The following is a 24,074-nucleotide window of genomic DNA, read 5'->3' as shown; positions in this document are numbered from 1 at the left end:
TGAATAAATAAATAAATAATCTTAAAAAAATAAAAACAAGAGTTTTAGGTAGAAAAACCATCTTTTTTCTAATGGAGAATTTTTCCAGATGCAAGAGTTTCTCTACCATATTATGATAACATTTCTACACGCAGACAGCCAAAGACCTCTATTTACTGTTATTTAACTGTAGTACTTTTTAAAGTGCCATTTCTACTGATATTTAATTCACACATTTCTCCTCCCTCCTTTTTTTTCCAACAGAAAACAGAAAAGTAATAGTGATTCTCACCCAATCTTTCCAAGTACCTTGAGGATTCTTGCTGATGATGGGTTCAAGGCATTTTAGAAGAGTCTGACAAGCATCCTAGGGATTATTTTTTAATTAAAATTATTATCATAATTTTAGGCAAACCACTAGATATGTGCCATTATACAGGCTTATTTAAGAGGCCCATGGGACACAGAGAAGGTAGAGACCAGCCTTTTAAGAGGTGTTATAAAAGGTTTCCCAGGGGTGGGGTTGAAGTATTAGCTGGTCTTAAAGACAGACCATCTAGGATGGGGGTCCTATAATCCACGCTAAGAGGTCAGGACTTAACCGAAAAATTGTTGGCAACCCCCTGACCACTGTTTTTAAACACGGCATGGTCAGATTTATTTTATGGGAAAGCTCACTCTGTCTACATGAAGCCAAAGTAAAAGGCAATAAAATTCACATGGAGGGACAGAGCCTTTTAATGGCCCTGGCAAGAAGTGCAAGTCTGAATCAAAACAGTGATATTCCTGGAACACGGAAATTGAAAGACACAGAGATATTTTTGAGTAGAATGGAATGATCAGTGAGATGTCAGGAGTGAGGAGAAAAGGAGATGGGTTTCCAGCCCAGGAGGGCAGCTGGATTGTACCACATACTGAGCTTGACACTGAGGGAAAGCACATTTTTCTCACAGTGTGAGAAGGAGATAAGAACTGGATTAATTCTCAACATCTTCTGAGCTCCACCCATGTACCTGGTGAGGCTAATGATTTGGACGCCATTGCAATGATTTTTACTTTTACTGCCAACCCATTGAGATCCGCCACCACGGAACCTCCAGAAATATTTGTATTAGGGACAGTTTCTGTGCTTGTTCCACGCAGATGGATATTAGACATGGGCATCCTTAACTCACGACTAACCACCTGAATTTTAGAAGAGAGATTCTTTTTAAATACTCTGGTTAGTCACAGACCTGTGCACACACCTACATGGAAGCCCATATGGGAAGCCCCCATACGTGCAACAGGGACATGAATTCTCCAGCCTTTACTAAAGGTTCTTTTCTAAAAAACTAGTAGCTAGTCTGGACCCTAAACCCTGAGTACATATTCTTGCTTTTCTGACTTTCTTATATGCAACAGCATCAGGAAGAGGAGGAAAAGCCAACACAGGAGGAAATGCTGCATGTCTTCATAATCATGAAATCAACACCTTTGAGGCCTCTCCTACCACCTCGCTCTTCTAAATTCTAGCAAAAGCTCTATAATCGGAAAAATGCAAATCAAGGCAATAATGAGGTACTATCATTCACAACTATTAAATTATCTAAGGTTTTTAAAAAATTCATAATGTATAATGTTGGTTAGTGGTGTAATGAAATGGATACTTTCGGGAAAACAATTTGGTAACACGTGTCAGTGATTTAAGATACATTCTGTGACCCAGTAATTCCATTTATGGAAATCTATTTTAAGAAAATAGTCATTGATTTGACCACAGGCTTACATACAAAAATATTAATTGAAGTATTCAACAATTGGAGGTGGTTAAATAAATTATACATATATCCACAAGCAGCCATTAAAAATCATAATTACAAAGAATCCTGAACCACAGGAGGAAGTGCTCACTCTATATTAGAATAGATGAAAAAAGAACAGAAATAAGCATGGGTGGGGAGTGGCAGGAAGAGAGAGAGGCAAACCAAGAAACAGACTTTTAACTATAGAGAATTGATGGTTATCAATGGTGGGTGGGTTAAATGGGTGATGGGCATTAAGGAGTACACTTGTCCTGATGAACACTGGGTGATGTATGGAATTGTTGAATTACTATATTGTACAGCTGAAACTAATATAACATTGTATGCTAAACTAATATGACTGTATGCTAACTAACTGGAATTTGAATAAAAATTTAAAAACACACATAAAAATCAGGATACAAAAACTACATAAACAGCATGTTAGCAATTTTCAAAAGAGAAAAAAGATGGAAAGACCTCAAAACACTGCTATTGCTAAGTAGTGAAATTGTTCAGTCTTTTAAAAAAGTTTTTTGCCTCTTCCAAATGTTTTAAAATCTTTAATATTACTATTATTTGCAAAATAGAAACTACCTAAAAATTAGAGTAAATGAACCAAAAAATGGGTAGACTTTGATTAGAAATACTAAATGTGCTTTATATTTTCAATTGTTCAAAGTCCTTACTATAAAAAGGGCAAAAAACAACACAATGTATCAGAATTTACACATCTTTTCATTACCCAGCAAAGGTTCAAAAAGACAACTCACTTAATAGTAGTATTCCCCTCTCTGTGGAAGTTTGCATAATGCCACTTGTCTTTTACAAAACGCGTACATTAGTACCTGTTTTTGCTAAATGAAATAAATCTGGAGAGGATTTTTCTCTTTTAGGAAAAAAAAGTGAAGAGCAAAAATTCTGAGAGTGTTTGTTCTGCACATGAGTTTGGAAGCAGTGCTCACCCCAAGCAGCGAAAGTGGCATCCGAAGCTCCTTCCTGGGGACGGCCAGAACTTTGAACTGCATCTGTCATCATCTGTACTTTATCCCGATTTATTTTGTACATCCATTAGCAAATCAGAAATACTAGGAGAGGTTATTTTGGGGGGATGCGGAAAGGCTCAAAAATATTTTCATGTGAATTAATGGCAATTACACCTTTGCTTTATGTCATTTTGGCTTGGAAAATGTTTCAAAGGAATGCTCTATTTTTGGATGGCGGGAGAGACCTGTATACCCAAAGGAAAGCAACAAATTAAGACACAATCTTCTGCAGCAATAAGAAAACCTGAGTCTCAAAAAGAAAAAAAAAAAAGAAAACCTGAGTCTCCTCTGCCACGTTCTTTTAGGGTGTTCAGTTACAAAACTGGCTGGTTTATCCAGTTTCTGTTAACAGCTTAACAGTTTAAGACGTCAAAGCTAAAATCTCGTGTCCTTTTTATTTTGGAACAGAAAATATTCACCCATGGCTTTTCTCTCATACATATAGCTACAAGCACACACCCAACTTAATCCAACTGTCACATACTTACCTGAATCATTTTAGTATGGACCCCCTGACCCATTTAGATTCAACCATGAGTCACCAGCACAGACCCACCAGGTAAATGTGAACCAAGGCAGCAGCCTAACCAGAAAAGAGGACAACAGTTTCCATGATATTTTTTAAAAAAGTTTATGTATTTATTCATGAGAGACACAGAGAGAGAGGCAGAGACATAGGCAGAAGGGGAAACCGGCTCCATGCAAGGAGCCCAATGTGGGACTTGATCCCAGGACTCCGGGATCACAACCTGAGCCAAAGGCAGACACTCAACCACTGAGCCACCCAGGCGCCCCTCCATGATCTTTTTGGTGGATATTATCATGTCTTCTCAATTAAAACATTTTCCCTGGGGAGTAATGTATTGAATTATTGAATTACATATTGTACACCCGAAACTAATATAACACTGTATGCTGATTATATTGGAATTAAAGTTAAAAACAGGGCAGCCCTGGTGGCTTAACAGTTTGGTGCCGCCTTCAGCCCAGGGTGTGATCCTGGACCCGGGATCGAGTCCCACATCAGGCTCCCAGCATGGAGACTGCTTCTCCCTCTGTCTCTCCCTCCCTCCCTCTCTCTCTCTCTCTCTCTCTCTCTCTCTCTCTCTCTCTGTCTCTAATAAATAAATAGAAAATCTTAAAAAAAAAAAAGTTAAAAACATGTAACAAACTGTTCTAAGCTCACAGACATACAGAACAGGCCATGGGCAGAATTTGACTCCCTCTATAGTTTGCCAACCCTTACTTTACTAGTTTAATGTTAAATGATAACAAGATGTCAGCATAAAAATTGTCCTCAGCAACCAGATATGCACTTCACTGTCAGTCTATTCTAGAAGGTATTAAAAGTACCAGATGAAAATAAATAAATTAATTAATAAAAAAAAAATCTTCCCTGGAAATGATTCCCTCCTTTCCATCTCTTGCCAAAATATACACAGACACTTCTCCCACTGCCCTGAGAACACTGAGCAGAGCCAGGGCAGTGCGGGGCAAGTGCTGCCTCATGATGACTCCACAAGACGCCAGGCTGTCACAGGATGGCTTTGAGGCTGCGGCAGGACTACGTTCCTTAAGCTACTATTTCCTCATTAAGACATTTGAGGATCTCCCTAACCCAGAGTGGAACAACAATCTAGGTTTGGGATTTGTTCTTTTGTGACTGTAAAAGTTGTGCAACTTTGCATTGTAAAATGCCAAGTTAAGCATAGATAGGTCACGGCAGGAGAGAATTGTTTACATGAACGCATATTCCCATAGTTTGTAGGTCTGTTGTAGAGAAGCAAAAAAAGACAAATCCAAATAAGATGGGACAGACAGACATTATTGCTACAAAATGAGCTAAGCCCACTCCAAATTATCCTGGCACAGAATTTCAGAGCTTTAGTTGGAAGAGAACTTGGAAGTAATCTTATCTAACTGTACAGCTCCCCATGGGGATCTGGAAAGAACCAAACTGCTAACACAGAATTAAAGGCTTCTGTAATCAGAAACATCCAGACTCTAGCTAAACATGTTTTATAATCAACAAGAATGTGCCTTCGTGCAATTTTGTCCATGCTAGACTAAGGGGTATGAAGTTATCCCAGGAGGGCTACAGAAAACAAGGATGGCGTTTTCACTTTAAGTCTCTAGTATAAGAGCAATATTAGTAGCATGTGGTCCTAGAGAAAATGCTTCCAGTGGTTCCCTGTGGTTTAGGAAGCCCTGCAAGTTCAACTGGGAGAGGCCAACCTCATAGGTGTGGTTTGGACCAGCAAGGGATGACTTAAAGCTCTGTCAGCTTTTAATATCTGTCAGATATTAGGCTTCTTAATACTTATGCATGGCATAGAAATCTAGGATCTGTAAAGGCAGAGTTTTTAGAAAATTCTAGTAACTAGCTATTATGTATATAATGAAGTGAAAATTTTAGTAAGCCTTCATTGCTCAGATAAGTTATAAACAACCCTGGTCATAAATGAAAGTTAATGGAGGGCAGCTCCAGTGGCCCAGTGGTTTAGCACCGCCTTCAGCCCGGGGTGTGATCCTGGAGACCCAGGATCGAGTCCCATGTCGGGCTTCCTGCGTGGAGCCTGCTTCTCCCTCTGCCTCTCTCTCTCTCTCTCTCTCTCTCTCTCTCTCTTTCTCCTGTCATGAATAAACAAATAAAATCTATTTAAAAAAAGAAAGTTAATGGAATCACATGACAATCACCAGGTATACCCAAGAAATGAACTACATTCCTAGATCGATTCTCTGACCACCAGAAGGGTCTTCATTGCCACTTGTGGGCCATGGGCCACACTTGGAGGACTGCCTCTTATTAGTATCCAAAGATTTACATTATTCAGTGAAATAAAAGCTTCTAAGACACTGGCAGTGAAAATGGGCTCTATTTACCTGGCTCAGCAGGTGTACACTAGGGATGTATTGGTCACATAGAGACATAGGGATACACTTTCTCAGCCCAAGGGAGAATCTCAGAACCTTGAGGAGGGCATCGTTGTCATGATAATCATACCCAATCTTGAGAAGATGCAGCAGAATGTATTTTACTGTTTGTTCACACATCACTCCTGGAAATATCATCTCTTGTGACCCTGACCATTTGTTCCCAAAATAATAAAGCTAGGTGGTGGCATCCCCTCCAGAGAGCCTAGAGCTGGCTGCCCTGGTTGCTCATCAGATGCCAGGTAATGGCAGCTGCAAGGGCTGCTCCTGGGCTCCTTTCTATGCCACTTCATTGTTCTCTGCTAGAACAGAAGCCCCCTGAAAGGAAGGGCCGGGTCCTAGGGCATCCTTGGAATGCAGCATAGTATCTCACACATAGTAAGTGCCCAATAAAAGTTTGATAAATGAATTTACAATAGCATGAAGCTTTTAAAGTCTGTATTTGGCCTCCTTGGCTCTGCAAGCAATTCAGAAGTTGCTCGTGGCAATTTGTAGCTGGCACACGTGCTAGAGTTACAATTAGAGCGGATTGTGCATTTTCTCCATTGTGTGGCCCTGCTGGCAACAGTCCTCCGCCTGCGTGTCCAGGGAAGCATTTCTATTGGAGACTGCTGAGTAATTTGTCCCATGTGCTGCTGCAATCCCCTTGCGTCGTTTAAAATGTCAAATTTGGTTCAGTTAAGTGGCACCACCGGATGGTTCATTGTTATCGCCACAAAGGAAAATTCTGCAAAGCTTCATCTATGAAATAGGCACAACTGGAGCATTAGAACAGATGGTTCTCCAACACAAATCGGGGACTTAGTCTGTGAAATCTCAATCATCAAGCAGGGACTGCCGGGGTCGGTGAGCAGTTTGCTTTGGTTCCACAGATTCCCCAAATGTCTCAGCCACTCCGGTATCTGAGTTGATACCCTGTGTCAGATGCCACACTAAGGTGGTACGGATGCGGAAGTTAATTAGATCTTGTCTGCTCATCGGTGTCCACAGGCTGGTAATTAAATACATCAGAGGGAAGGAACGTGTGAGCCCTTCAGCTGTCATGGGCATGGGGCTCCGCTGCTCAGGGAGACACATGGAATGATAAAGACATGTGACTAGAAGGCCTTGAAGTCTAATCCTCATTCTGCCGCTCAATAACTGGATGTCCTTGGGCAAGAGAGTGAACACCTATGCCCTTCAATTTCTCCTATAATACAGAATCACACCTACCCAACAAAGCTGAGATAGGGGTTAAATGACGTGGACATTATGAATCATCCAGCCTTCGGCCTTTTAATATCCTTCCTAGTTCCCTCCTCTTTCCAAGTATGGCTTCCAGAAAGCAGCTTGCCCCATCTCGGACTCCTGGGTTCGGCCCTATGCCGATGTTTTCAGCATGGAAGCTGGTTTCCAGGGAAAGATGGGTAGGACTGGTGGTTTGAGGATGAAGTCATACTGCTGGCTGTTATCTGGCTTCTTCCCAGGTGAGCTGAATCCCATCTCAGTTCCTACCGAAAGGTAGGAGGCAGCTTGGTGTAGCTGAGAAAACACTGTTTCTAGAGCCTCTCAGACTGGAGCCTCCAGCCCCAGCACTACCTATCTCCAGATGTGGGGCTTCAGGCAAGTTATTTTAGCTCTCGAAGCCTCAGTTTTCTCACGACTAAATAAGGCTACAAGTCTTCTAGGTTGTGATCCTGGCTGGTCTGCTCAGGGACGGACTATCCTCCTTCTGAATAATCTTGGTTTTGCCTTTATTACTCATCCACAGCCTCTGAACTGTCTCCCTCATCTGAGTAAAGTGCGTGCAGATGACTAAATGTCTCCGTGTTGTTTCTGCCATCACAAACAGGCGAGGAATGGGAAAGCTGCAAAAAGATTACCACTTGTATTGTTACCATGCTCCTTTGAGCCACCAAATGTCTGTGACCAAGCATGAAACATTCTAATGGTCATACCAAAGCTGAGCCAGGATGGTTAGGTGAATGGATCAGTATGGGCATGAAGGAAGGACCTCCCTGCCTGTTTTTTGTTTTTGTTTTTGGCCTCCTCTGCTCCCTCAATACACAGCATACTTACTAGTGCTCCTCACAGTTCCACCCCATTTGTCCTTAATCTGTCATCACTCAAGGCACCGGCTATTCCTTCTTCATGGCTCAGCCAAAGGTGTGAATTCTGCAAAGGGGAGTGACAACAGGTTTGAGGGCTCTGCTGTCTTCTCCAGTAGATGTATGTATACAAATGTGTTTGTAAGAATGTAGATGACAGGGGTCCCACACCACGGCCCTGTAGTGAGCTAGAGTAGAGCGGATGCCTACCTGTTCAGGTAAGTTTCATTCAAGAATACGGAGGCAGGGGCACCTGGGTGGCTGAGTGGCTGAGTGTCTGCCTTTGGCTCAGGTCGTGATCCCGGGGGCCCTGGGATCGAGTTCCCCATCGGGCTCTCTGCATGGAGTCTGCTTCTCCCTCTGCCTATGTCTCTGCCTCTCTCTCTGTGTGTCTCTCATGAATAAATAAATAAAAAATCTTAAAAAAAAAAAAAAGGCAGAAGCAGCAAGTGGGATTTAGCAAACAAAAACTAGTAGAGAATTTATTTAATCAATTGAAGAAACTACAGGAGCAGATTTCCAGTTCTCCGCTTCACATTTTTAACAGCTAAGAAGCAAGCAAACTTCTAAAATTGTGTTTAAAAAAATTATTTAAAAAACTTACTTTTCTGGGTTTACTTTATCCCACCCACCAAAAGGGGTGGTGCACCCAAATGCCATGCAACTTCCCATTTCTATTTCATGGTCCAGCGACACAGAAACACAGAGGAGCTGGAAGAGGAGCTAAAGAGGAGTGTTGGCAGTCATCCATCTCACTGTCTTACTTTATACTTGAGTGATCTGGGCCCAGAGCAAGTTGACTCAGTTGCTTTGTGCCAGGGCCAAAAGCAGATACCAGGTCCCCCAATTTCTCAGCAAGAATGTTTGTCACTAACCCTCGGGATTCCCGCAAAGGAGCTCTTATCTCCTCTAGAGAAAAAATAGCTTGATTGAGGACAGCCCTGGAGATGATTTACAAACAGGCATTGCAACCCTATAGCTACCCCGCCTTCGCAGAAAGTTTCCCCAGCACCTTCTGATTTGTCTGTTTAGAGAACTGACCTGACCAGCAGCGACTGAGCCAAGGCCAATAGGAAACTTCAAGGGGACCACAGCCAGCCCTTTCTTCTTCCAGTAATTCTCTGAATTGAATTTCTCCACAGCCGCTTTCCTCAGGGAGTAGGAAGACATGGCCATTCATTCTTTCCAACACTGAGTCAGGTTCTTGGTATTAATCTCTTGTTTGTAGGGTGTCTGACCAATTTCCTTGTACATGTTTATCATTCGAACCTATAAAAGAAAAGGAGATCAAAATGTGAGGAGAGGTAACAGCTACAGTCTCTTCTATCCACTGTCTTCCTAGTCAAGTTCTGCTCATCCCATTAGGCCTAAACTGAGTTTCTTGTTGAAGCCTTTCCTGAAGCTTTCTCTATGCGAAGCCTCGATTGAATATGTTAGCATTTACGTGCTTTCTATGCTGCTCTGGTGTAAGTTCAAAGGGAGGCAGCCTTTCCTTATATTTCTTTTATAACCCACTGCAGTCCAGGCACATTGTAGACTCCTCTAATTCTAGTTGCATTTGTGAATATTTGTTGATAGATAATCCTCACTTTAACTTCCAGGCTGTGATCTACAAAATTTGGATTGTTCAGATTCTGTAGCAAGATAAGACCACTTATCCTAGTTATTGATTTTATTTAAACAAATATAAAAGTTCTTTTCTTTAAAGATTTGTTTGTTTTAGGGAGACAGAGAGCGCAAGCAAGCATAAGTGAGAGGAGCAGAGGGAGAGAGAGAAACTCAAGCAGAACCCGTGCTGAGCCTGACTCAGGGCAAGATCTCTCAACCCTGGGATCATGACCTGAGCCAAAACAGAGTCAGATGCTTAACCAACTGAACCACCCAGGCACCTCGGAGAAGGCAGTGTTCTTAAGGGTAGCTGTCCTCTCCTCTGACTTCCCCAGAGGTGCTGAGATAGGGCTCTGACTTCCCCAGAGGTGGATGGAGGGCATTATTTAATTCTCTATATGCGACCAAATGCAACAGAACATTTAGGAGGGAGGCGTGATGAGATGGCCAGGAGGGAAGGGTAGGAACCCCGAAGCTCAAGAGACACAAAGAAAATGACTCCTGCGTAGGGCCGCAGATCCTAATACTGAATAGAGAGAAGGCGGATGAAGGTTTGCTGCAGCATGGGGCAAAGAGGCATCAGGAAATACTGCCTGAGGTGCCAGCTGGGGGCGGCTGGAGATTTAACCCACTTTCACAGGGGACTGTCCATTTTTGAGAGAGTCAGCAGAAACAGAGCCCACAGAGACAGGTGAAAAGCAGCTCCATGTAAGCGAGGAGATGACAAAGCTCCCTGGGAAGAGGCTGCCTCCTCTGGTCCTCCTTTCCCTCCGCTCCAGCAGCACAGCAGAAGGACAGAGCCGAGAAGGGGTGAAAGAAAGCACAGAGTCTCCCCACGCTCGCTCTGCTCCAGGATTCAGAGCGCAAGAGGCAGAGGGAGGGGAGCAGAGCTTGTTAATGAATGAAGTCGGGACCGAGACTTCAAGAACAGAAAGGAAACTATTTTAGTAACTGAAATGACTGAAACGCTATGACAGCTGCCTGAGACGTGAAGGAAGCAGAGAAAAGAAAGGCTTGGCAGACCTTGTTGGCAGCAGGGGCATCTGCAACCACTGGAGACTTCTTCGTATTAATCTCTGCATGGGTTGGAATCCAAAGCTCCCTCCTCAATATCCTCTGTCTGAAGGATTTTGGGGAAAAGAGCCTGAGGAAGACAAGGATCACTGAACTTGGTGCCCTGGCTCCATCTTAACCAGTTAGCTGGGTTACCTCAGGCAAATCACTTAGCCTCTCTGGATCCAAATTCCTCAACCTGAAAGACCCCCCAGTGGTTCTCCCTGCTGAGAGACTAGATTAGCATTACCTTGGGGGGGAGGGCAAAACCACACCTGGCTGCAACTTCCATGATATAGGACCCAGTGATCAGCCCTGCCTGAGGAAAGCCAGAGCCATGCAGAGCTGTGTTGGATGGAAGGTTGGTTCTGCATGCCCATGCCCGGCAGCACAGGTTGGGGAACTTGTAAGCATTTTCCATTTTCAGGAGTCCCATTTCTATCACCTGGGGAAATCCAGAGTTAGTGTGATAAGATTCACATCCTTCCATACCTATTTTGCCTTCCTGAGACTTAAGACCAAAACCAGGCCAGAAATGACCAACCGTATCTACATCACATTAAACATGTTAAAATAGACCCAGGCCCTATATTAAAATAGTTTTTGCTATAAAATAATTTTTAAGGATTTGAATAATTTTTCTTTTGTAATCATCATTTTTTAATTTTCCTATTTAGGGCTAATACATGTTTATCCTCAGGTTTCAGACATCTGCCAAAGACTTTGAAGCATTCGTACGCTCTGAAAACTGGGTCTATAGAATGTAATGAATAAAATATCTGCAAAACATGAAAAAAATGTTTTCGTGTTTGGTCTAATGCATTGGTTCTAAACCAGGGGCAATTTAGTCCTCTGTCTTCCCTGGTAATGTCTGGAGACACTTTTGGTTGTTGAGACCAGAGGGTAGCTGTGCCAGTAGAGGCCAAGAATGCTGCTCAACATCCTACAATGCACAGGACAGGCCCACAACAAAGAATGATCCGGGCCAGAATATCAGTAGAGCTGTGGTTTAGTATAATGCTTGCATTTGAGAAAAGAACTCTAAGTACGGGAAACATGGAGATAATATGCAGACACAGAATTAGCCAGTATCTCTGGACTTACCCTGGAGGTGCCAGTAAATAACACATTCCTGCAATGTGGGTCTTTGTTTATTAATATGTTATTTAACTATTGAAAATTTTCTGAATTATATCATTTTATGTCATGCTTTTCAGAATGTGAACTTGCTCCTTAAAGCACTTACAAATAATGACTCATCCAGGAGGCGCCTCCATTGCTATAATGCTCCATATCCAGGGCCAAGCTTCTGCCATCATTCATGAACCCAGCTTAGGAAAAGAGAACTGACCTTTAATACTGGTGCTGGGGACCATGTGCCTCTCTACATTTCACTTTGTCACTTGTAAATCCTCCTCACATAGATAAAAAGCTTCATGACATTAAATTTGGCAATGGTTTCTTAGATATGACACCAAAAGCACAGGCAACAAAAGAAAAAAAATAGGTAAACTGGACTACATCAAAATGTAAAACTTCCATATATCAAAGGACACAATCAACAGAGTGAAAAGGCAACCAGAGAATGGGAGAAAATTTTTCAAACTGTATATCTAATAAAAGGTTAGTATCTAGTATGTGTATGAATTCCTACAACTCAACAACAACAAAAAACCCAATCTGACTAAAAACATGGATGAAGGATCTGAATAGACATTTCTCCAAAGACAATATACAAATGTCCAATCAGTGCATGAAAAGTCGTTCAACATCACTAGTTATTAGGGAAATGCAAATCAAAATTACAAATAACCTCACATCCATTACAATGGCTACTATAAAAAAAACCACCAACTGACCAACCAGCTACAGAAAGTAATATGTATAGGTGAGCATGTGAAGAAATTGGAACCATATGCACTGCTGGTAGAAATGTGAAATGGCGGAGCTGCTATGGAAAGCAGTATGACAGTTCCTCAAAAAATTAAAAATAGCAATATGATCCAGCAATCCCATTTTTGGGTATTTATCCACAAAGCATTAAAAGCAGGGTTCTGAAGCTATTTATATATCTATGTTCATAGCAGCATTATTCACGATAGCTAAGGGGTAGAAGCAACCCAAGTGTGTCTATCAATGGATGAATGGATTGATGAAATGTGGTGCATATATAATAGAATATTATTCAGCCTTAAAAAGGAAGGAAATTCTGACACATGCTATAACATGGATGAACTTTGAAGACATCATGTTAAGTGAAATAAGCCAAAAGGATGAATACTATTTCCATTTATATCAGGTACCTAGTGTAGTCAAATAAGAACGAATGGCAAGTAGAATGGTGGTTTCTAGGGGGTTGCTGGAGGTGGAAGAAATGGAGACATATTGCCTAGTGGGTGCAGATTTGCAGTTTTACAAGATGAAAAGAATTCCAGAGATGGATGGTGGTGATGGTTGCACAGCAATGCGAATGTACTTAATGTTACCAAACTTAAACACAGCTAAGACAGAACATCTTATGTTGTATTTTGCCACAATTAAAAATAATAAAAAAGGGGAAAAAAGGAAGGGTAGATATAAAAGCAAAACAAACAAAAACCCTCCTGTCCAATTCATTGCTGCTGTTCAATCAACCCTCTCTTTCCTCTCAAAGCAAATCCACTGCATACATCCTAACCTCCCATTCTTGCCACAAGTCCTTAAATTCTGGCTCCACATTTCTACCTGAACTTTCTCCCCTGAAGCCATTTCATCTTTTAATCTCCAGATCTGGTGGCCTGCTCAGAATGGACTAGCACATTTTCCTCACTTTGTGGTTTTTGTTGAACGGTACCAAATTCAAACCAAAGTCATAGTGAAGGGCATGACCTATGAACTCCAGAAGTTTAAGTTTGAGTCCTGGCTCTGCCACTAAACTAGTTCTGTGATCTTAGGCAAGCTCTATGATCTCTCTATCTGTGAAATGGCAATAAATTATTGGTAATGCACAGAAAATTATAGATGAGTGACTAAAACACAAGTATTGTAAATATAAATTATTAATATTACTATTATAAATGTTACTAATATCATCTCCTGTCCTCACTCTACATCAGAAAACACTATTTTCTCATAATTATAATCACCGCTATGTTTATGGCTTCTGTAATGCTAACTAGTCCTTTTAATAAAGTTCCATATTGGTGAAAGACATTTGCATTTAAAAATCCTATTGTCACTTCTCCCCCAACATTGACATGAACAAGCTTATCATTGTTCTTCCAGGTTCCTCCTTCCTCTTTCCTCCTTCTAACTTGGTTCTCTCTGTTAGAAACCTCCACGTCATGTTTGTGGTTTTATTGTCTCCTGTATTTTGCCAAGGTTTTCACAACTCCTATTTTATTTAATACTACAGTGGCTCTTGGACTCATTTCTTCTACATCTTACTATCACACCTCAGACCCCAAATACGATGGTCTGGCTGCCTCCATCCTCTCTCCTCCCCAGGCCACCCTGCCCAGTGCCATCCTATTATCTTCCCCAATGCACCTATGTTTGGTTATGACACTTGGCTGATCAAGGATCTATCCAGTCCTACACTTTCTTACAAGATCAAGTTTCAACCCCCATTCTGAAACGCTAGGCTCCTCTCCGTCTGGCATCACTTAACCTAACCAATCTCATTTTCCACCACCTCTCAGTAATCATCGTGTGTTCTGATTCCCTCTCTCCTTACTGCCATCCCTATCAAACACGCCGTTTATCCTTCCTCTGCATTTTTGCTTTTACTATGCCCACCACCCATATGCCTTCTTTCTGCCCATCTGTTCTTGAAGGCCATTTGTGTTTCACTTTCTCTAAGATGTCTCATGTACATACTGCAACTCATATTCCTCTCTCCTCATAGTTTTTACCCCATGCATCTCAACTTTTAACCCGACATTATTATGTTTTCATGATGACTTCATATGTGTAAGTTGTATTTCCTCCTCCACCCCCAAAGTGTAATCTCTGTCAGAACAAAGTTTACTCTAATAAATCTTTGTTAAACTAAACCAAATTCAAAATAGAGACTAGAGTGAACCTGAGTTGAAATGAATACATCCATTATCTCCTAAAAATATGTACGCGGCTATACCAGTAGTGGTGGAGATGGTGCCGTGTTCAACAAATGCTGTTGTCTTTCATCCTGGGCACATGGAAGACTACATTGCCCAGCCACTCTTGCAGTTAGATGGCAAAGTCCTGGCTCATCACAAGTAAACAGAAGCAAGGTCTACACTTAACATGCCTGGTGCCTAAAACACCTCCCACATAACACTCCATGTTCTCCCGCTTCCCTTATGTTCTGCCCTTGCAGAAGAGCCCGTAGAGGACTCAGACTCCCTAACATGGTGCTATGTAATCAAACTTTCCATGACGATGGCAATGTTCTATACCTATATGTCTAATATGGTAGCCACTGGCCACATGTAGTTCCTGAGCACTTGAATTATAGCTAATGCAACTGTGGAACTGAATTTTCTGTTTTATTTAATTTAAATTTACACCTAAATAGTCATATGAGCCCTGTGACTGCCTTACTAGATGATGCAGTAGCACTGCATGAGGGGATGACAGTGGCACTGCTGGATGGAAGAAGTTTAAGTCACTGAATAATTTTTCAGAGCAGGGTCCTCTCCTCTCCCTTTCCCTACAACCCCTGCTGAGTATACTGAGCTGTTACTTGAGCAAGAAATAACACAATCCAGGTGTAAGCCCCTGAGAGTTTTTAGTTGTTTATTATGGCAATTAATCCATTCTGACAAGTTAATTTATTTCTTACAAAGCAAAATAATAATTATTTTCTGCTATGGAAATTTTTCTGGGAACTTCTGGGACAGAGTTTCACAAAGATACCCTTGATATACTGAAAAGTAAGGAACCTGTTGGCAAATAATTGTAATTTCACAGAACACTTTTGGAAATTATTCTATTTTTTAGAAAATGTAGAAGCACTATGGTTATCAGATCTGCTTTCATAGATGTACATATGCTCACATGTTTTCCAGTCACTCACTCTGTACCAGCCAGATCCAGTTAGTATCTTTGCACGAATTGACATCTTTGGGTAAAGCAGATGTGAGCCGGCCACAATCAGTCAGCACAAGGCATAGAAAGTTAAACAGAAGCATGGTTTGTTGGTTTGCTCACAGCAGCCAAATGCTGCCCTCTGCAGCCATGCAGTGTTGTCTTTATAACAGAAATCCCTTCCATCCCCATTCTTCTACTTACTTTGTGCTTTCCAAGTAAGGGTGATGGCTAATAACCACCATCCATTTAGGACTAGTTTCTGTCTACAGGTATTTTTACTGTGGCTTTCATTTTTCTTCAATGATTGAGTCCCATTTTGGTTCTTAGTATCTGGTATGACAATATATTATTTAAAAAAAGTTGTAATAAGCTGGCAGGCTTATGTTTTGTATACCATATGTGATTTTAAATAATCTTAACCCAAATTCTTTCTCCTTAGCCCCAATATTGAGTATGTACAGCATGACTTCATTTTATTTTTAGTCTATTTAGCAGATTTTCTCCACTTACTTGTTGGCAGAAAATGCAGTGATGGCTGCCATGATGCTGGTTTGATGGCCTTCCGCCCCAAAAGCCCCACCAATACGCTTTACATGACACATGACCTTGTTAACTGGGAGCTTCAAGGTCGAGGCAACTATATCCTGTGAATGACAACAGATTGCATTAATCTGATCCATCTGTAGCAAGGGAGTGGGGCAGTCTTTACACATTTTGATTCCAAAACACTACACACAATACAGAAACCATGTAGTTATATTAAATAGCAGAACAATTTCCAATGACCTAAGCATACATCCACAACTGATCTCAGTAGCATTTAGCTATGACACTGCAAAAACTATCATTAATATTAAGTAGTCCTTTTGGTATCAACATGCTATTTTTGTGCTAGTAATAATTATTATTTCTTTTTGAGAGAGAGAGAGAGAGAGAGTATGAGGGGAGTGGGGGTGGCAGGGGCAGAGGAAGCGAGAGAATCTTAAGCAGGCTCCATGCCCAGCATAAAGCCCAATGTGGAGCTCAATCTCATGACCCTGAGATCATGACCTGACCCAAAATCAAGAGTTGGACACTTAGCCAACTGAGCCACCTAGACACCCCTGTGCTAATAAATTTTTGAAAAATCTCCCCACGAACCATAATCAAAGTAGCCTTTACATACTAATCCCTTGGGATATGTTTCCTCAAGCAGTGAGATTCTGAGGCCTTGCAAACCTCTTTCAGACTGGATCTTTTCCCCACATTCCCCATATTTCCCCACATTCTGTCTCCACTGGAGACATTTCTCGCCTCCCATCTGGATTATTGCTCAGTTGGCCAGTGCGTCCTTCCTGGATGCAGGTCTTGCTCTTCCATGCCATCCTAATGTTTAGAGGTCATTTAATCTTAACAACTCATGTTTATAAATGTGAAGCCCAAGAAGGATGAAGTGATGGGCCCAACATCACACTGGAAATGAGGAGCAGACAGGACTGGAATGGGACTCACCTGACCCTTCTTAATGTACCAGCTTCTAAAGGCCTCAGTACACACATTCCCACATTCCTACCTGCTCTGGTAATAACACTGGCTTGTATGACTTGCTGAGTCAACACCTTTGCTTTGTTCCCCTTGCTTTCACCCTGACACTTAACCTAGTCACTCCTAAATGTATCCCTTATTCCAGCTTGGGTAGTCTTTGTGCCTTTCCTCCTTTCCTATATGCATGCTGCCTGGTATATAGGTCACAGGAAATATGTGTTTACAGAAGGAATGAGTGAATGAATGACTGAATGAGTGGCATTTGTTCTTGGTGTGGCATTGCCTAGAAATGGCCTCTCCTCACCATCTAGACAAATCTCATTCTCACTGCAAATCCAAACTTAAGACTTTATCTTTGTGGACTTTCTGGATGATTCTAGCCCTTAGCAGACCCTCCTTTCTCGTAATTCTTCCACCTGTGTAAATTCTGACTTAGCTGATTAAGTATTTAGTTCCGTTCCATCCGATACCACTTCCTAATTGCTTCATGTGAATTAGGTACTTATAAACTCTGGAGGGCAGGCTTTCCTTTTATTCTTTGGTATTCTTAACAATGCCAGGAGTATGGCAAGAGACCTGCTGACTCCAAAACTGGTTCTGAGGTTATAAATCCACAAACAAAAGGTGCCTACTTTCATAAAACTCTCTTAAAAGCTTTGAAATTGTACAGCTGTTAATACCCAAATGGATAGGGCTGTTAGTGCTCCAAATTCCTTCAGTTCCTGCAGTGACATTTTTGTCTCTAATTGCTCTTGATATGTTTTGCCAGCAGAATCCATTTAGTCCCCTCCCCTCTGCAATGGCCCCATGTTACCTGTATATATTTGGGAAACTGTGTAGAAACATAGACGTCGATTTCTTGGTCCTCTCCTTTGGGAAGAACAAGCATGCTTTGGGTTTTCATATAAAAGTGTTCTTGACCGCCCATGTGTATTTCACCTGTTATAGGAAGGTACACCAGAGTCAAGGAGGCTTTCAGAGAGATTCGGTAGCCTTCCCCAGCTGTTGAAATTCCACCAGCAATGCTATTGCTGGACAGCAGACTCCACGGGCTTCACCATATCTGCAGATCTGAAGTGTAGTTCTGTTTGGCTATCTGTCAGGTCTCCCAATATGATAGGTCACAGAGGTCTAGGAAAAGATGTGTGATGTTCTAGAGTCAGTCAGAATACTATTATGGCAAGGAGATTTCTGGTCCAAGAGGAGATGGGGTAAATGCACTTTTCTTGGTTCCTTCTGCTAAATACAGCAAATGACTTTATTTATATGTAAAAGAAATATTAGAAGACTTTGAAAGGTAGAGAAGAAGACAGACTAGCTAGGAAGTTTGGGATCCAAGGAAAGACATATGGTAAGTTCAGTGAGTTATGTTCTTTGTTTTGCTATTTGCTTCATATATCCCAGAATTGGTACCAGAAAAGCCAGCAATCCCAAAATACTAATAGGAAAAGACAAAAGAAAAGCCCCAAAGGGGGATGCCTGGGTAGCTCAGAGGTTGAGCATCTGCCTTTGGCTCGGGGCATGATCCCAGGCTACCTGTATGGTGCCTGCTTCTCCTTCTGCCTATATCTCTGCCTATATCTCTGCCTCTCGATCTGTGCCTCTCATGAATAAATAAATAAAACCTTAAAAAAAAGAAAATCCCCAAAGGGCCAAGGGACGGAAAGCCTAGCAAGAAAACTTTTATACAATAACCACTCTACTCCAGTGAAAAAAGTGTGGCCCCAACTCTATCTGCAAAAGTTGGGTGGAAAATCTAGAATTCCACCCTTATCAGGCTGCTGTAATGAGATGCCCCAAACCCTTCCTTGTAGTGATACCACTGGATACTATTTGAGGAACCTGGACTTCCACCCTTCACCTAGCAATAACAAGGCAGCAACCCTCTTTTTTCCCCACCAATATGGGGTCAGAGGAGTTCTGGTAAAATAAAAAATTTAAGTAAGATCTAGTCTTACAACATAATAATCAAATGACCAGGAACAATTGAAAATCATTCATTATGCCAAGAACCCAACTTGAACAAGAAAAGACAATCAACAGATGCCAACGCTGAGATGCCACAGATGTTGGAGTTATCTAACAAGGATTTTAAAGCAGCCATCACAAAAATGCATCAGTGACCATTTACATAAACACTTAAAACAAAGGGAAAAATGGAAAATTTCAGCAAAGAAACAGAAGACACAAAGAGCCAAATGAAATTTCAGAACTAAGAAATACAACAACCAAAATTTAAGAGGCTCAATAGAAAAGCTCAACAACAGAATAGAGAGAACAGAGGAAATAATCAGTAATCAAGAATATAGAACAACAGAAATTGCCTACCCTGGACATCAGAAAGAAAAGAGACTAAAACGATAATAAGCAGAGCTTCAGGACTTGGTATGACTATAAAAAGACTGAACATTTGGGTCACTGACATCAAAAACTTGAAGGAATTATAGCTGAAAATTTCCTAAACTTGGCAAAAGACACAAACCTATAGATTCAAGAAGCTGAGTGAATATTTGAAAATATGATAAATCCATAGAAATCCAAGCCAAGACATGTCAGAGTCAAACTTCTAAAAAGTAAAAAAGAAAGGAAAATATCCTGAAAGCAGACAGAAAAAAACATTACCTCACCTAGAGGAAGAAAACACTTCACAAGGCAGATTTCTCATCAGAAACCATGGAGACCAGAGGAAATGGTACAACACCTTTCTTGAACTGCTAAAAAGCCTGTAAACTCAGAAATCTATATCCATCAAAAATATTCTTCAAGAATGAAAAAGAAATCAAGACATTCTTAGATAAGGAAACTAAGAATTTGTCTTAAACAGACATATCCTAAAATAATGGCTAAAGACAGTTTTTGAAACAAGAAGTGACTTTTTTAAAAGGTATCTTGGAACATCAGGAAGGAGAGAGGACAATGGAAAGACTACAAATACAGATAAACACAATAGACTTTCCTTCTCCTCTTGAATTTATATATTTCACTGAAAGCAAAATTATAACGTTGTTTCATGTGGTACTCAGAGTATAAAGAGGAAATTTAATAAGACTATTACAAATGAGAGAGAGTAAAAGGATGTGAAGAAAGTTAAGATTTTTATATGCAAACTGGTAAAATGTTGCTACCAGATATATTGTCATATATATTATGTATACGTAAAATTTGCACCCAGAACTACCACCAAAAAGAAAAAAAACTAGACAAAGAGATACACCCAAAACACTAGAGATACATCAAATTGGAATTCTGAAAAATATTCAACTAAGGCACTGGAAGACAAAGGGGAAAAAATTAAACAGAGAGAAAAAAACAGAATGCAATTATGACCAGCCACCATGTTAGGTAAAAGGCAGAACTTTAAAAAATTTAAAGTGTATCCAATAACAGTGATTTGCGGATGGTTTAAGGCAGATTCCCAGGGAAATCCTTTGTATTGGAGTCTGGGTTTCCTATCTTATCCAAAATCTGAATAAAGAGAGAAATATAGAAAAATGAGATTATGTTTCATTTATAAAATATACAAATTAAAACGTCAAAAATCCAAATCTCAATTTTAATGCAAGGTTTTATCAAAGATCACACATTGAAAAATCCACTTGTCAGTGGGCTCACATTCATAGTGTACAATATTAGTGTTCCCACCTGTCTCTTCAGAAATGCTAAAAACTATTAGAGCTGCTTCTGCTCACATCTGCAAAGCAGGCAAAGTTTTAGAACCCTGTTACCTTGCACGTCCACCCTGCAGCCCTCCCCGCACAGGGACCTCCCTCTCTTCCTCTCAGGGTGTTGCTCTCAACTAATTTGATCAACTAATTTGATCAGCTAATCCCTGAGATAAAACATTATTCCACTATGCGTTTAGGAGTGATTCCTTCAGGCACATTTCCATTTTAATAAGAAGCCCTTAAAGACTGAAAAGCCATTAGGATATGAAGGAGTCTATCTGTATTATGCCCAGTAGGACAGGATGTGGGAAAGATAATCTAGGTTTCAGGGCTCTTAGATCTCTTGCAAATCCTGCTGCACAGATTGCCTTCTGTGCTCTCCAGTGGAAAGCCCGTCCCAGCTAACGGAATTTTAAAGAGAAAAATGAGAAGTGGTATCATGTAGAGAGAGACATTCACCTAAGGTTTGGGAAATTAGATTAGTTTGATTCCTGCTCAGTCACACGCCTCCCAGCCTCCGCTGGTTTACGAATGGGGGTCTTAATGCCCTTCCAGCTCTCTGACCTCAGGGTTAGCAAGGGGCAAAATAGATCTTCACAGGGCATAAAAATAAACAGTAATATCGCTCCCTTCTAGAACACAGTCTAAGACTTGATATAGTTAGTGCTCCACATATTTTTCTCTTTTAAATATTTGTTTTTCTTAGAGCACCTACTTTTCTAAAAGGCAGAAAAAGTGGCTATCACCTCCGGTTACTTCTCATTGAAATAAGTGGCCAAAACTCATCATTCACTTGACTATTGCATTTATTTTTTATTTTTTTAAAGATTATTTATTTATTTATTCAGAGAGAGAGAGAGAGAGAGAGAGAGGCAGAGACACAGGCAGAGGGAGAAGCAGGCTCCATGCAGGGAGCCTGACGTGGGACTCGATCCCGGGTCTCCAAGATCACACCCTAGGCTGCAGGCAGCGCTAAACCGCTGCGCCACCGGGGCTGCCCTTGACTATTGCATTGTAAGGGAAAAAAAAAAAATACCTCAAACTAGTGAGTCAAGAAGATGAAAACTTAAAAGTCATATGAACATCCCTTTTAAGCCATCCTGTATCACTTATACATTTATCGATGCGGCAAGGGCCAGGATACAAATTAAAATTCAAGTGACAGACTGAATGAATTACTTCACTGCATTAAATGAATAAGATGTTAAGGGAAAGAACACCGATTGAGTTCACACAAAAACACACATGGCAAGAACAGAGGCAAGTGGAAGAACCTCTTTAAAAATGGATTATTTCCAAGATGCTCACGCCATCATCTCTTTACGCTAAATAAAAATGCTCCCTCCTCTTCTCCCAGAAAACAGACTCATCCTTCAAGTGTTTGCCACATTTCACTAATCCGGAGAATCACCTGGAGCCCTGTGAAAACTTGTCAAGAGCATATTCCTGTGCTATCCTGATCCTCCAATTCCAGAATTCTAGAAAGGAAGGCACAGGAATCTCCAGGCAGGTCTCACAAATGTCTCATACTGGGAGACACCGGGAAACACTGGGTGTGCTAAATGAGCACCTGCCTGGGTGTTAGCTCAGCAGCAGACGGTAAAATACTGTCCAGAGAACAACAAGAACATCTAAGCCTAGTAGTAATTATCGCTCACCGTCATGGATCGCCAAGCTCTATGCCAAGCACACTTATGTTATCTCTTAGGATCTTCACAACAGATCTTTGAGATCAGGATTATTTTGTTCATATAATTTTAAAGCAAGGAGATGGCCCCTGGCAAGTCACACAGCTAATAAGACAGCGTGCCAAGGAATACTGGCAGGGTGATGGGGCGAGGTGTCTTTTCTACAGCTTCCAGGTGACATCATCCAGGGAGCCCGTGACCACGTTCAGGCTTAGTACAGCTGTGGAGTTAAGAAACATGATGGGCTTTGACCTCAAGCGGTTGGACTGATTACACCTGACACAGCTCTGGCTATACGCTGAAGGACAGTATGTCTTAGGACCCTTCCTGAGCTTGGGATCAGAGTTGTCGTGGGGCTCCATCCCAGGACCCTGGGATCATGACTCGAGCTGGAGCCAGGCATTCAACCGACTGAGCCACCCAGGTGCCCCCTGATGTTCTGATTTTGATAACTATTTAAGTAAGATAATAGTCTTGCCCTTGGGAAGTACACACTAGTACCTAGGGGTAAACAAGCATGTAACTTCCTCTCAAATGGCTCCAAAATAATGTGTGTGTGCGTGCGTGTGTGTGTGTACAGAAAGAGAGAGAATGGTAAAGCAAGTGTAGTAAAGTGTTAAAAATCGGGGAATCTCAAAAAAAAATAATCGGGGAATCTCAATAGTTACTAGGAATTTCTTTAATGTTTCTGCAAGTTTTCTGTAAACTTAAAATCATTTCAAAATAAAAAGTTATAAAAATTTCATTGGAAAATTCAAATCAACCATATTCTAAGAGATAAATTTCATTTTAATTTTTTTTTAAATTAATTTTTATTGGTGTTCAATTTACCAACATACAGAAAAACACCCAGTGCTCATCCCGTCAAGTGTCCACCTCAGTGCCCGTCACCCATTCCCCTCCAACACCCGCCCTCCTCCCTTCCACCACCCCTAGTTCGTTTCCCCGAGTTAGGAGTCTTTATGTTCTGTCTCCCTTCCTGATATTTCCCAACATTTCTTTTCCCTTCCTTTATATTCCCTTTCACTATTATTTATATTCCCCAAATGAATGAGAACATACACTGTTTGTCCTTCTCCGATTGACTTACTTCACTCAGCATAATACCCTCCAGTTCCATCCACGTGGAAGCAAATGGTGGGTATTTGTCGTTTCTAATTGCTGAGTAATATTCCATTGTATACATAAACCACATCTTCTTTATCCATCATCTTTCGATGGACACCGAGGCTCCTTCCACAGTTTGGCTATTGTAAATTTCATTTTAATTAAACATAAGGAAGGAAGTCTGGAAGGAAGGGAGGGAGAAGTCAGAGAGAGAAAGGATGGAAGAGAAAGAAACATGGGCTTTGGAAATCCTAAGAAAAGCTATCAAATCACTGACCAGCTTTGTCACTTAGTAGCTGTTGTATGACTGTGTTCATGCTCCGTAAGCACTCTGAGCCTCATTTTCCCAATCTGCAGAGTGGTTATGAACAGGAAAAGAGACTACATCATGTAAAAACTTAGGCCATGATGGGGCAGGTGGTCAGTGCACAGTACAGGGGGCTGTGCCTCCCACTTTGCCTCCCTGCTCTGGTCTACACACACACACACACACACACACACACACACACACACATCTGTGAATGAAGTGCCTGGTCCAAAGGAGCAA

General features: G+C 41.2%; 1 pseudogene; it reads right to left on the bottom strand.

The window, feature by feature from the left end:
* LOC121480826 overlaps nucleotides 1-24,074 on the bottom strand; it is a 68,107-nt pseudogene that overhangs the window by 9,800 nt on the left and 34,233 nt on the right.

The sequence above is a fragment of the Vulpes lagopus genome, chromosome 22 (assembly GCF_018345385.1).
Source record: "Vulpes lagopus strain Blue_001 chromosome 22, ASM1834538v1, whole genome shotgun sequence".
Taxonomy (NCBI): Eukaryota; Metazoa; Chordata; class Mammalia; order Carnivora; family Canidae; genus Vulpes; species Vulpes lagopus.
This window is presented reverse-complemented; position numbering and strand designations above follow the sequence as displayed.